Below are 10,966 nucleotides of genomic sequence, written 5' to 3' on the forward strand. Positions count from 1 at the left end.
TAATCCACAATAGTTCCTCGTTACTCCGACTGAGTCGTGCGTTTTAACCGGATCTTGCAGGGATTCTCTGGATCTGCTGTAACTTGCCAAGAATCGACTGCTGCTGGTTTAACCCTGGAGTGATGTATCCACGGAGTCACTTCGGCTACTTTTATTGCTGTATGGGGTAGACAAAAGAACAACATAAGGACCTCTCCACTTGGGCCCTAACGGTACATTATTCCACTCTTTAATCCACACTTGATCTCCTGGATGATAACTATGAACTGGGGGATAAATATTCACAGGTAATCTATCTTGTACCCATTTCTGTACCTCCTCCATAGTCTTACCCAACTCTACAACCTGCTGCCGGGTAATTCCTTCTCCCAACTGACTCAAGTCCCCCCTTAAGTTACCAAGTACGGGAGGTGGTCGCCCATACATGATTTCAAAAGGAGAGAGGCCCATCCTTCTGGTAGGGGTACTGCGGATTCGCAATAGAGCTATGGGTAAGAGAACGTTCCACTTAAGTTGGGTTTCCTGACACATTTTAGCCAACTGATTCTTAATAATTCTATTCATTCTCTCTACCTTACCAGAACTCTGGGGTCTATATGCTGTATGAAGCCTCCACTTTATACCAAGCATATGAGTCAGTTGTTGTAGGCACTGATGAACAAAAGCTGGACCATTGTCCGATCCTATAGAGCAGGGTAGTCCATATCGGGGTATTATTTCTCGTAGCAGGAATCTCACAACTTCTCCTGCTTTCTCTGTACGAGTAGGACATGCTTCTACCCAGCCTGAATAGGTGCACACAATTACCAGCAGGTAACGATGTCCACCCGATTTAGGCATCACTGTAAAGTCAATTTGTAAATCGGACATGGGGAGTCCCCCCATAAACTGGACTCCTGGTGGCTTTACTGGTCCTTGTCTTGCATTATTTTTAGCACACGTTACACATCTTCGTACAATGGCCTGAGTCAAGTTGGACAATCTTGGTATGTAGAAATGTTTTCTGAGAGATTCTTCTGTGCTGTCTCTCCCAGAATGTGTCCCGTTGTGATAATTTTGGACAATTTCTACCGCTAGTGATGCTGGTATGACTATTCTTCCATCTTCTAGCTGATACCACTTGTTCTCCAAATACTTTCCTGGTTCAGTCTTTAACCACTCCTCTTCTTGAGCTGTATAAACTGGAGTCCATTGAGACAGTGGAGTTGGTATAAGAGCAGCTATATGCCCCACATATTCCTGTCTTCCTGATTCAGCAGCACGCTTAGCTGCACTATCTGCCATCCGATTTCCATTGGTTACATCACCATCTCCTCTCAGATGCGCTCGACAATGTATGATACCGACTTCTTTCGGCTCCCACACTGCTTCCAATAGTTGTAGGATTTCAGCTGCGTACTTGATTTCTTTGCCTTCTGAATTCAGTAGTCCTCTTTCTTTATACAAAGCTCCGTTGGCATGAGTGGTTAAAAACGCATATTTGGAGTCCGTGTAGATGTTCACTCTTAAACCTTCAGCCAATTGTATCGCTCGTGTCAGTGCTATCAATTCTGCCTTTTGTGCTGATGTTCCTTTCGCCAGTGGCCGAGCTTCTATCACCTTGTCTATTGTTGTTACTGCATATCCTGCATAGCGGATCCCTTCTTTCACATAACTACTGCCGTCGGTATAATATTGAACATTGGGGTTCTGGATGGGAAAATCACGAAGATCTGGTCTACTTGAGAATACTTCATCCATTACTTCCAAACAATCATGTTGACTTTCAGTAGGTTGTGGCAAAAGGGTAGCTGGATTTAAGGTGTTTACAGTCTCTAAATGCACTCTTGGGTTTTCACACAACATTGCTTGATACTTGGTCATACGGCTATTACTAAACCAATGATTTCCTTTGTAATCCAACAACGTCTGTACTGCATGTGGGACTCGTACATAAAGTTCTTGACCCAGAGTGAGTTTATCGGCTTCAGCTACTAGCAGGGCGGCTGCAGCTACGGCTCTTAGACAAGGTGGAAGTCCGCTGGCCACTGCATCCAATTGCTTAGACATGTAGGCAACAGGTCTTTGCCATGATCCCAAGTACTGTGTCAATACTCCCACAGCCATTCTTCTTTGCTCATGTACATACAGGTAGAATGGTCGTGTGTGATCAGGTAGACCTAATGCTGGGGCACTCATCAAAGCCTTCTTCACATCTTCAAATGCCGTTTGCTGTTCTTGAGTCCATAAGAAGGGGTCGTGCTCTGTACCTTTGATAGCTGCATACAGAGGTTTTGCCAGTATCGCGTAGCTGGGAATCCATATCCTACAGAAGCCTGCTGCCCCCAAGAACTCTCGCACTTGTCTTCTATTCTTGGGTATCGGTATTTGGCACACAGCTTCTTTTCTCTCTGGCCCCATAATTCTTTGACCTTCAGAGATATGGAATCCCAGATATTTGACAGTTGGCAAACACAACTGAGCCTTCTTTCTAGACACCTTGTATCCTGCCTTCCAGAGAATGTGTAGTAGATCGTGCGTTGCTTGCTGACAGATTTCTTTTGTAACTGCTGCTATCAACAAGTCATCTACATACTGTAACAATAGAAGGGTGGTAGAGCTTGGACTTTAGCGATTTATTCTCTTGAGAGTGTTGGTAGGCAGTAGCTTAGTGGCTATTGCCGAGGTAATAGGGTATTTAGTCCGGACAACGTGTTGTGGTGTCAGTATGGAGCCTTTAAGGGGGATGTAATTTGACTTATTTACAAGGATTTCTACATAGGGATATAGTTTACCGCCTATCTATACCTTTTGTAATAGGTTTAAGTTCACCCTTTTTGGTCCGTACTTTGGACTACCTATATAGAGACTGCAGGCAGCAGGGATTATTCCCCTTCTAGCATTTGCTGGTTTACGGAGTTACTCTAACAGGTTTTTTGGTTATTATAGTGGACATATATAGAGTGTAGCTTGCTACACACATCCAGCGGGTCCATATTGACTCTTTAACTCTCCGTACTTTTTGCTACCTGTACACCTACCGGCAATTGTGCCTTTGAGAGCTTAATCTACCAGCTCCAAAGGAATTAGTTGGAGTCTAAGTATTTTTTAAAGCTTTGACATTAATAAAATTTTGGCAATTTTTTTAGCAGATTAAAAAGGGTTGTACTGCTCTATCTTCTTTTCCTGTGTTTACATACTGTAACAATACACACTCTCCTGGGATGGACTCGAAATCCAGTAGATCTTGACTTAGAGCTGAACCAAATAGGGTAGGTGAATTTTTAAACCCTTGGGGCAGTCTTGTCCAGGTCATTTGGCGTTTTGAGCCCGTTACAGCGTTCTCCTATTGGAAAGCGAAAATACATTGACTTTCTGCGGCAATTCGGAGGCAAAAGAAGGCATCTTTGAGGTCTAAGACTGTAAAGTAAGTAGCCCCGCCCGGAATTAAAGCAAGCAGGTTATACGGATTGGGTACAACTGGATGTATACTAACAACCGCATCATTGACTGCTCTCAAGTCCTGCACAGGTCGATACTCATCTGTACCGGGCTTTTGAACAGGCAGCAATGGGGTGTTCCAGGGGGAAGTACAGAATTTTAGGATACCATACCGTATGAACTTATCCAGATAAGATTGGATGTTCTTCTTAGCCTTCTGCGGGATGTGGTATTGTCTTAGGCTCACTGGATAAACCCCAAGTTTTAGTTCAATTTTAATAGGTGGAATATTGCGGGCCAGTCCTGGTGGGTTGTTCTCTGCCCAAACTCCTGGTATGTTGAATAAGGACTCATCACTCCTAGGGTTTTGGCTAGTCAACGCTGTATAAAGTCGCCACTCTTCTTCCTTTGGTACAGATAATGTCATAATACCTGAAGGTCCATTAAACTTTAAGGATGTTGTTCCATTTGGTAGGAACGTAATCTGTGCTTGTAATTTTGATAGCATATCACGTCCCAGCAATTGGACTGGACATTCAGGCATATAAAGGAATTGATGTTTTACTACGTGGCCTCCCAATGTACAGAGTCGACTTTTAAGAACCGGTTTTTCAGCACTTCTTCCAGTTGCTCCTATTACAGTAATAGTCCTTCCAGATGGAGGAGCAACTAGATTAGTCACCACTGAATGTTCAGCACCAGTGTCGATCATGAACGCACTCCTTTTTCCCCCTATTGATACATCGACCATAGGCTCCGCTCGACCAAGGGGGATGGAGCCCGGTCGGTATCAATAGTCCTCCATGACCGTGTCAGCCAATCCTACAAAGTCCCTGCCTTCTCTGTCGCGGGACCTTTGCGCTGCTGGGATATACCTATCTTCCCTAACACTTCCTCTGTTCCCATTGCTCCCTCTATTACCATTACTCCCTCCGGGGCCTCCTCTACCTCTCGCTCTGCCTCTAAAGTTTCCGTAACCTGCCCTGGGTTGGTCTCTCTCGTACTGCTCTCTTTGTGGACATTCGTTCCTCCAATGCCCTTCTTCCTTGCAATACGCGCACTGATTCCTACTCAAAGGCTCCCTACTCCATCTACTATCGCCTCTATCTGGGCCCCGTCTATCTACGCCTGCGATCGCTACCGCTAGCATGTCTGCCTTTCTACGCATCTTGCGCTCTTCCTCTTTCTTACTTTCGGTTTCCCTATTCATATATACCTTATTCGCTACCTCCATTAGTTGGGTGATGGACATACCTGCAAACCCTTCTAACTTCTGTAGCTTGCGCTTAATATCTCTGTAAGCTTGGCTGACAAAGGCGGAGTTCACCATTCGGGAATTATATGCGTCTTCCGGATTAAAGGGGGTATACAAGCGGTATGCCTCCAATAATCGGTCATAAAAGACACTGGGCGCTTCATCACTTTTCTGAATCACCTCAACTGTCTTCGACATATTAATGGCTTTCTTTCCTCCGGCTTTCATGCCAGCAATTATAGCGTCTCTATAGGCTCTGAGTTGAACCATATCAGCACCATTTACATTCCAATCGGGATCGGTGTTGGGATAATGTGTTGCGGCCCATGCTGATGGATTGGCTTGGTTTAAAGTACGGGCTTTATCCTCTATTATTATTATTATTATTGCCATTTATATAGCGCTAACAGATTCCGTAGCGCTTTACAATATTTTGAGAGGGGGGGGATGTAACAATAAATAAGACAATTACAAGAAAACTGACAGGAATAATAGGTTGAAGAGGACCCTGCTCAAATGAGCTTACAGTCTATAGGAGGTGGGGTATTAGAAACATTAGGATAGGAAATATCAAGTAGGAGTGAAGCAGAGCTGGAGGAGAGAGCAAAGCACTATTCCATAGGGACAGGTATGTAAGGGAGAGATTACTCTGGGAGGCCATACGCTTTCCTGAAGAGATGGGATTTAAGGCCCTTCTTAAATGATTGAAGACTAGGGGAGAGTCTGATGGCAGTAGGCAAGTTATTCCATAGGAGAGGAGCCGCCCGTGAGAAGTCCTGCAAGCGTGAGTTGGCCGTACGGGTGCGAGCAGCGGTCAGGAGGTGGTCGCGGGCAGAGCGGAGGGTACGAGGAGGGGCATACCTCTGGATCAGTGAAGAGATATAAGAGGGGCTGGAATTGTTCAGTGCTTTAAATGTATGGGTTAGCACTTTGAATTGACTCCTATAGGATACAGGGAGCCAATGTAAGGACTGGCAGAGGGGCGAGGTGTGAGAGGACCGACTGGATAGGAAAATCAGTCTAGCTGCAGCATTCATTACAGACTGTAGCGGGGCAGTACGGCTTTTGGGGAGACCAATCAGGAGAGGGTTACAGTAATCCATGCGGGAAATTACTAGAGCATGGACAAGCTCCTTGGTAGCATCTTGCGTAAGAAAGGGGCGGATGCGGGCTATGTTTTTGAGTTGGAACCTACAGCGCTTTAATGGCCGCTTGATTAATTCTTGTCCTTTCCTCATTGTTGAACAAAGTCATTAATAACTGCTGGCAAGCAGCCCATGTCGGGTTATGTGTCTGTACTATTGAGGTGAACAGATCAGTCATAGCTTGTGGTTTCTCAGTATACGAGGAATTGTGGGTCTTCCAATTTAAGAGATCGGTTGTCGTGAACGGGACATATACGAAGACTGGGTCAGCATGTGCCATTTGGCCTGCGGCATCGATATAGGCTGGCCCAGGATTCAGACGAAGAGGCATCTGATAGTGTTTTAATTGTTGGGTACCGGTCAGTTGTCGGGTTTGTATGGGGCTACGTGGAGGGGCGTCAGTTATAGGTTCCAGTCGGGGAGAAATAGGGTATGGGGATGTGGGAGCTTGGTTTTGGGAAAAGGTTGTAAATAAAACACTTCGAGTCGAGCTAGAAGAAGCTTGACCGGAAGTCTGAAGTGGCGCCAAATCAGGATATTCGGATCTAATGGGGGTTGGCTCTGATTCCGGAAGGGGAGATTTAGTACGAGAGGGGGTGGATTCTGTACTGGAGGAGGAAGCGGAAGTGGATGAGGGCAATGAGGGAAGGGTTGCAGGACTTCCTGCATTTGCGTCACTTCCTCTTAACGGAAAGTAAGGGGGCGGCAAAGGGATCTCGGACTCAGGGGGCGTGTCCAAAATGGGCCTAACACCAGTCCTAGTGGACAACCAAGTCCTAGCTACCATGAGGCGACATTGCTCCTCGTGGCATGTCTGAAGCCATTTTGGCGAGTCATTTACGGCCTGTCTCCAACAATCAATATAAGGAAACTGGCCGTAAAGTTCAGGCCTACCCGATACAGCCACGTGTAAGCGCTGTACCAGAGTTGGATCCAAACTGCCACGTGGCGGCCATGTCGCAACCAAAGTAGGCCACTCCCTAGTACACAAAGTGACCAAACGTACAGGAGACATTTTAACCCCAAAATCACAAGTTTTGAATCCCTTTTTAAAATTCTTCACCATACAACCTAAGGGATCCGGAATCGTTGACTGCGACGCGCCCATACTTATCAATGGAACGTCGTTGACAACGAATACTATGCACGCGTACTATTCAACAGTCACACCCGTTTCCTCTGGCAACAGCACCACGTGGTACAGTTACCAAGTGAAACGTATACAATAACACAATAAACACTCAGGGAATTCCCGTACACACACAGCTGTTACACCAGTCACTAGATAATCAATATTATGCCCTTTGGCGAAACTATACAGTCACCCACGCTATAATTCTCTATATACGAATTACCCGTCTATAACACACCCCAGTAACATCGTCTTTTACAAATAGCGGTTACAGTACGGTTAGCATAGGTCAAAGCACAAGTTAAGGTCACAATACAATTATTAGTGGTTATGGTGTTAAACATGCAATGGACGACAATGATTAGTACTTATATACAGTGTCAGTAAATATACAGGGTTATGGTACCGTGCACTATAATACAGCAACACACTATTAACACTCTCGCTAGACGGCTGAGCTCGCGCTATCTAACAAGATATACACTTTACTAAACAATCTTTATCACATTTACAATTCCCAACTAAACTATTGGCCAGTACCTTGATGGACTACCTAAAACTATATACACCCGTTTTGGTTAGCCACACTGCCCAAGCACCACATATAGCGAGCTAGAGGACCGAATTTACACAAGCGCCTCTTAGTCGATTACTATCAAAAATCTAGTGGGTTCCAAATTTACACGCCTTCCCACTTAGCCAAGATAGGTTGAGAGCTAGCGAACCGAATTTACACAGGCGCCGCTTAGTCTCCCGGTCCCTCCGACCTAGCGAACGTAATATACACCCTAGAACGCTAGTCTAGACAAGACACCGGTGTCCGGCTAGGGCTATTTACACAGGACCCCGCCTGACTAACCAAATCAAACGGTCTGACTAAAGAGCGTTCGATTGAGCGGTGCGCCTTCGCTCCTTCCCTCCGACAGAGGGGGCAGATTCCATACACAAATAACCCCTTATGGGCCTACCGCACAATCGGTATACCCCTAGTGGGTCTGCCGTCTAAAACAGCAGTTGTCTTACCTCCTCGTTCCTGAACCTGAGTTCACACTCATCGACGGGGACACCCCAGCACTTCTCACGTAGAGGCCGATGATCTCCTGGACAACAGACCAGTGGCGCCGAGACGAAGGGAGGTCCACGCAGAAGTTCAGGGGTGCAGCCGTAGAGAACGTGGGCAAAGATAGACCGTCTCACGCCTCTGCCTCTCAGCTACCGTTGAACGATGAGCTTCCCGGCCAATGCACCAAATGATACCGGAGAAACTGACGGAAGCGAAGCACAGAGAGATGGACACAGGTTTCTTCAGGAAGGAAGAGATTCTTTATTGGATCACCGATCGGGACTCAGAGGGACTAGCGTCACCAAAATACCACAAGTTCTGAGCCCCGGACAATAGTGCAGGCTCCTTATATAGGCACATAACTCCTCCCATATTAAGCTCCACCCGCACACTCTTGACCAATCAATACAAGTAAGAATTAACTTCCTGCTTGACCGCATGGCTTGTCCAGCACAATGGAGGAGGGGAATACTACATCCTGTATTCTTGCACATGCTCCGTACACTACTGATCGTATCTTGCCTCGTGCAACCAACTGATCGATACGTCAGCATATGCACGTACACATGCCACATGGTAATCTCGGCCTACTAAAATTTATTTTTACCGAGATTCCACCACAGAAGAATATATTCAAATCATTCGTTTTTTGCCTACATTTTGTCATTCAGTTTTCAATTCAGTACAAATAGATGTTCAGTGAATAAACAGCTTAATATGGGGTTGTTGCTTGCTAAAAACAGACAGTTATGCTTTCTTCAAAAAACAATTATTGAACATTTGAAACTCCCATAGAAAGTATGGCTTTCAACTTACTGAGACAAATTAAAATTTCAGCTTTGATGTTCAGCACATTACATGTATTTTTTTCAATATTTCGCTAAAACATAACAGTTAAAAAAAAACAAAAAACTTAAATATAACAAAACTACAACATTTATGGAAAAGGTTGAAGTCCTGCAGTAAAATGTTGATCAGATAAGAAGTTAGGTGGTATTATTTGTGAAAGCGGGTAAGAGAAGAGATTGGCTGGGTCAATGGACAATGGATTTACTGCATGAGTAGGGGGCAACATACCATGCCAGCCAGGGTAGGCTGCTTCTGGATACAATGGAAAAGATGGATATGGGAGACCTGCTGGAACAGTATTTGGCCCATGGAGAGGTGGCATAATATTAGCACCCTGACTCTCTCCTATAATGCCAGAGAATTCTCCTGGGAACTGAAGGCCATTGCTCAAATTTTGGAGCATATTCATGATCTCAGGCATGCCAACTTCCTCTCCTGTATCCTCAGAATTCTGATTCCACTGCTCAAAATTTGGGAAACCTGGAGGAGGGAGCCCTTGCTCGGCCATTTGTCTCTCCTCTCGTTCAACATCTGCTAATATGTCAGAGAAAATATCATCTGGGATATCCAAACCTTCTTTATGTTTCTTGGAAGATTTTTTGGGATAAGCTGTCCAGGAAGGATGGCTTGGAAGAAGCAAGATCAGAAGCAGAATAGGATGGTTGTCTTCCAAACCTGGACCTCCCAAAGGACGCAATCTTTGAGGGATGGGTTGGCCGGCAGGTAGAGGCACTAGGAACGCCTCCATGCCATGACTTCTGATGATTGCATATCTCAGCTTCCGATTAAGATAAGAATACAGCCGAGCATATGAAACTGCATCACTTGACGTTCTTGGATTCAGTCGGATCACACACATGTCCTTGGTGCACTCTGGCCAGATACGATCCACATATTCCCAAACAGACTCTTGCAAAATGCATCCTTCGGATGTTAACACTTTTGGTAAATCCTGGCAAAGATGACTGCTATAACCAGACTCTGGCGTGGCTGTAACTTTAAACTGCTTTATAGAGAACATGTGAAGGAATCCCTTCCACACACTTGAGTCTGCTGGATCTGTGAGTCTAGTATCTGGATCATACAATTTCTTGTTCTTCTTTTCAATGCATGAAGAATGTTGATTGCCATTAGTTATATGGTGTTTCCATATTTTCTCTGGTTTCTTGGTAATTACCCATTGGCTTAAGTCAGCATCACCTGGGGGGTTTATCAGCCCTTTGCATATAAGGCAGTCCTGATCTAAAAGGTGGCTCTTGTGTTGGGATGTTGTGTCCCTTTTCTCTGAGATGCAATCCTGCTGAGAATCCTGAGGCTGCCACACAGAATCATACAGATCCTCTAGGGTCAAGTTCTGATCGGGCACGGTATCAATTTCAATTAACCCCTTGTGTGTCAGCTTTGTCATCTGAATCTGGTATGGCTGTCTTTCCTCTTTCTCGATTAGTTCCAGTGCATGTTTTCTCTTTTGAATTCTCCAGTTGGCCAGCTCCTGTGCAGCCATTTCCGTTGCACTCATTAGAACCAAACACTGTGGGGTGATTTCACCAAGGACCACACGACGGAACAGGATCTGATTTTTAGGGTCCTTCAAATTGAAAAGGAGGCTCCGGTATTTATTCTTATATCTGCTGTCAGTACACAGGAAAAGTTTAAATATTTCTTGTTCTACGTTCTCTGCAACTCCACGCACCGACTCATCCAATACGTGAAGATCTGGGGTTTCTCTGACTCTCCTCAGTAGTGTATCAAACAGAGTCTGCACTGTGGTAACACGGACATCTTCAGGACATAACTCAACTATTTGCAGATAGGCAGTCTGCAGCTTCTCTTTTTCACCTGTTCTCTTCTTTCTCTTATGCGTATTCTTGTCTATATGCAGGTGGTCTCTTGCCTTTCTTTTAACCAATTCGTTCCTTCCATATGGTTTCAAAAGATCTCTGGCATCATTACTTTCAACGCAAATAACGTCATCATAGTTAGTCTCCTCATTATTCACCGGGAAGAGAGTGTTTGCACTGACTACCCACAGCATGCTCTTGCCATTGCCTACTCCACCTTCAACGACAGGGTGCAAGTCCCAAGGAGAAGGATCATTCACT

Source organism: Pelobates fuscus, chromosome 5 (genome assembly GCF_036172605.1).
Source record: "Pelobates fuscus isolate aPelFus1 chromosome 5, aPelFus1.pri, whole genome shotgun sequence".
Taxonomy (NCBI): domain Eukaryota; kingdom Metazoa; phylum Chordata; class Amphibia; order Anura; family Pelobatidae; genus Pelobates; species Pelobates fuscus.